The sequence below is a fragment of the Castor canadensis genome, chromosome 11 (assembly GCF_047511655.1).
Source record: "Castor canadensis chromosome 11, mCasCan1.hap1v2, whole genome shotgun sequence".
In the NCBI taxonomy this organism is placed as follows: Eukaryota; Metazoa; Chordata; class Mammalia; order Rodentia; family Castoridae; genus Castor; species Castor canadensis.
In genome coordinates, this window is record NC_133396.1 from 117,005,367 (window position 1) to 117,009,995 (window position 4,629).

General features: G+C 43.1%; 1 long non-coding RNA gene across 1 annotated transcript; it reads left to right on the forward strand.

The window, feature by feature from the left end:
* The first annotated feature begins 1,624 nt into the window (after positions 1-1,624).
* On the forward strand, positions 1,625-3,875 carry LOC141413938 (uncharacterized). Its single transcript, XR_012438990.1, has 3 exons — positions 1,625-1,752; positions 2,340-2,408; positions 3,570-3,875. It is a non-coding gene; the product is annotated as an uncharacterized lncRNA (long non-coding RNA).
* The last annotated feature ends 754 nt before the right edge of the window (positions 3,876-4,629 follow it).

The window sequence follows — 4,629 nt, forward strand, 5'->3', positions numbered from 1 at the left end:
AATAATGAAGTTGACTAAGTTTTTCATTATATAATATCAAGCAACTGTTATCTCTCATATTCATATTATATTCAACTATCTTTTTTAAGTTGAAGAGCTAAAATAACTTTTACTCAATGGGGGCAAGCGAAGGTTATCCCAGGTGATACCTAAAACAGCCAGGGTTCAGTTGAATAGCAGTGATCTTTGCAAACTTTTGGTTAGGTCAAATCAATACACTGGTAGTATTTGCAAACATCTGGAAACAAGACATAAAAATAGATTATCATTGAGACTCATGCATATTTATGTGTCATTGTGTATGCACATTTGTACAATAGTGCATATTAGTTCCAAGTATGTTAGAAAAAATTCATGGCACCATTTTACTAATTATTGTCATTTCATTTTTTTTTCTCTAAGTAACTTCTCCTATGACCTAATAAGCTGTAATAATGGAGAAAAATCCATAGTATCTGCAGTTGATATTTTCATTGGTCATCATGATTCCTTTTTGTTTGCTAGTGTTTATGTGTATGTGTAAGATTTTCGTTTCTAATTTGACTTGGTCAAAAAGTCTGAGTATGATTTAAATTATTCTCGAATAATTCTTGCATTTTGACCAGAAGTGAAAAGCAAGTCTCAAAAGTGTTCTTATGTTCAGTCTCTTAGCTTGGGTGTCTATATGCTTCTAGTCACCTCAGTATTAAGATACACAGGCTTTCTTGTTATTGTTTTTATAGAAAAATAGCTTGTTGACTGGAGGTGTAGCTCAAGTATGACGTCTTGAGTTCAATACCCAGTACCCAAAACACAAACAAAGAAAAATAGTGTAGGTGATAGAACAGACTCAGACAAAGTAAGAGTCCTGTTTTGTCTGGTTTCAGTTTGGTACTGTGAGTCCTACTGTTGACAGGCCAGTGGAATTCAGGGAAATCCAGCCATATGACACATGGTTGAAGCAGGACTATAGGCAGACAATCACTAGGGAAATTAGACACTGGCCCTGTATATGGCTCATACAGTGTGTGAAAAAGCAAACATCCTTTGCTTCCTGACATCATGACTACAAGCCAGTGTGGCAAGGTCCTCAGTATCTTGATTCAAAAATATTACCTTTATCAAGTGTCAAGAAGTGAAGACTGATGACAAAAAAAAAAAATCTAGCTAATGAAAAGTTTCTCTGGAAAGTCACTAAGCAAATCAATAGAAGGGCATAGATGACAACACCTTTCTGGATAATACTTTTATTATAGTTAATACACTGCTAATACATTGTTTAAATTTGAAAAAAGTAACCTGGGGGGTTAGCTACTCCAAATGCTCCAAAATCTTCAAAAGAAACAGGTTGTTACAGGCCAAGTAGGCGGCAAGCGCCTGAAGGACAAGAGCCATTTATACATCTTTAAAGTCTATATGGTTTTCCTATAAGCCACTTACCTACTTCCTTTGAGAAAGACAGAAGGGGAAAAAAGATAAATGCTCACAGGAACTGATGATATAACACAGTGCAGCTGCTAATGCATATGGATGTGTCATGCAAATGTCCCCAGCAGAAACACATTCTTTAGTTTAAACCTGCAACCATATTCAGCAATAAAAGAGTTTCCAAATCAAACTGCTGACTCTTTTTTTTTTTCTTATCAAAACACCCCAGCATACATTTTACCAGGCAGAGTAAATCAAAAGAAGAAACAGCTGGAGTTACCAACTCTTGTTCCCCCTGGATATCAGGTGTGGGCTGTAATTTCACAGATCAGTCTGTGAGCTGAAGTAAGTAACTGTGGTCCACTAAAACTCGAAAGAAAGTTGGAACTTTCCAAAGGCCTTATCTTTGCAAAGGGACATTGTAATTTACCAACTGATTGGTTTTTCCCTGTCTAAAGATATGCTTTGATTACACCTTTATCTGAATATAAGAAGATCTGGGGCGGGGGGAGGACTGAGAGGAATACACAGTAATAGAACTTTGTTCTCTTGTCTTTATCTTTCTCTACTCTTTTGGTCTCAAATTTTGCAGATTCTCCAATAAATGCATAGGAAAAGTAAAGGAGATTCGAGGGAAGTACAAAAAAAAGAGAGAGAAAAATTTTTTAAATGAGGTAGAAGGAATTTGAGGAGCAATCTTATCTCACTAAATTTTTCAAAGCAACAGTATAATTAGAGCATTTACTGTGATCTATTCTTCACCCTGGTTCTGTGTGTGTATTGAAAAGTTCTGTATTGGGGAATGAAAAAATGTCAAACAAGAAACTTCAACTTTGTCCTGGAGGGGACATTAAACGGTAACTGGGGAGTGATTGGTTCCAACTTCTTTATGGCTAGGGGAAGGAATACCACTCTGACATTTTTTTTTATAGGTTTGTATGCGGAAGCTAAGCACTTACAAGAACAAGGCAGTTGATATTACCAGCGGAAGGAGAAAATGAGTACGTATCTGGGGATTAACCCGTATTTGTGCTCTACAGGGAAGCAGGCTAGGCACTCACTGTGAAGGCACCACTCCAGTGAAACGCCATCAATTCTGAATGAAATTACTTAGGGTGAAATTGCATATCTGCAGGTGGCATCGGCTGAGCTGCGCTCCGGGTTTCTTTCTCCTCCCAGTCGGGGTTTGTCTGGCTTTAGCTCAAGATCACTTCTGAATAGCCTGCACCTCCTGGAAAGGGCCTAGCGTTCTAACATCTGTCCCGATTTTCTCTGCCCTAGTCTGGCTGTAGCGCGCTCCAAGCAGGGAGAACACCTATTCCTCTTTCTGTGGTCTGGGGCCCTGGATTTTGTGGTTTAGTCTCGCAGAGCCCCGGGCGAAGGCAAGGAGGTTGGGAGGAAAGAAGGCCAGAACCGCGAAAGGCAACCGGTGTGGCCGGTTCTCTCCTTCCACCAGGATTCTTGGGCATTCCTTATACTCATTAACAGAACTTGGTTCTTTCAGAGACTGGATTGGGGACCTGAGCTCAGACCCAAGTCAGGTTGATTAGAAAGGGCTTTGGCGGGTTTTCCTTCCACTCTCAACCCCCTTGCCAAAGGGTCAAGTCACGGTCAAGGATGTAAGCAGCCTGCTCCAGGAACCCTTCACTTATTCTTTTTCTTTGTTGTTTTGCTAGAGGTGAGGCTAGGAAAAAACGTTCCCAGAAAGGGAGCGATCAGTTGCAATTTGCACCCCCTCTCGCCCCTGGACGCAGGCAATTCCTCGCACGCATCTGGCGGCGCGGGCCGAGCGCCTTCCGCACGGCTAATATGCATATTTCCAGGGGGAGGCTGGGCGGCTGCTTCTTCGCCAGGTCAATGTGTTAATTAAAAGTTGGTCCGAGTTGGTCAGCACGCAGTCCCAGAGGTGCTTAACAGCATGCAATTAACACATAAGGCAAATCTTTTTGAAGATACCAGAATTGAAACCCCCCCCCCAAGAAACTCCACCCTGCTCCCGCCCTTCACGTGAAATAGCGGTGGCAAATAAGGGAAAAGTCATTAAAAGACGTAATTAAATGTGGGCCGCCGTTCTTGAAGGGGCTCGGGCTGGGGGAAAAATGTCTAAATCTATATATTTCAGAAATAAATAGCAAATTGATTTTTTTTCTTTTTTCCTACAGGGCGGGCTGGCACAGGGATCCGCTTCCTTCTGTTCCCACCCCATGTATATTAAACAGCGGGCGAGAGGCGGCCGCGCGGTTTGGTGACCTAGCGAGCGCGGGGAGTCCCCGGCCACCGCGCGGGCCCGCGCGCCGCTGCCGCCGCCGGCGATTGCAGAGGGGCCTCTTCCAGCCAGATTGGTTTCCATATCCAGGGATAATTACCGCACGCTCACTTGCCTAGCGTCCTTTGTATGTTCAAAAAGTGTAGGGAAGTGTGGGAGTCATTTTAGATAAAATTTATTTATAGGAAAAGTAAAAATATTCGTGGAGACACCTAATATCATGATCGTCGACCCCTTCTGAGGAGCAGGTCCGATTTCCACTCGCCCAGGGCTGCATCTGCCAGCTGCCGCCTGCCCGCACTTTTCCACCGCATTTAGCGCCTTCACTCGGGCTTCCACGACGCACTTTGATTCTATTTGCTTTCATTCCAGTTGGCTCATTTCTTTTTTTCTTTCTTTTTTTTTTTTGGCCACCTCTCAGAATGAAACAAAGACCCTGAGTAGGGGCTGTTGACTCCATCTTCTGTCTTTGAAATCTGCTGGACACCCCCTGCCCCCATTCTCAGCCTATACACATTCATCGCGCTCATGGTGCCTAGTGGAGTACCTTAAAGCCAAGCCGAATCTTTACTCAACTTCTTGCTTATCATCCCAGACTACTATCTTAAGATGGGCTGGTTTCAGGGACGGCAACTAACACCACCCAAAACGGGACCTGGCAGAGCAGTTTTAACCAGTTAATTGTGTATGTCGTATCTAAAGGGCGTGCCTTATTGATGACATTTAATGAAGCAAATAATGGATCTGTAGTATCCTGGCTATTCATCTGGTCCTAAAACCCTGTGTATTAGGGATGGATAGTGGTGGATGGAGAGATAGAAGGGTGGGGGGTAAGGAAAGAGCGAGAAGGGGTCGGCTACAGATCGCTGGGAAAGGACCAGATTTGTTGAGTGTCAGCTTGAAGAAGGCAGTCTGTGCCATGATTTAAACACGCGCGGCATCGTTGTTAACTGGTG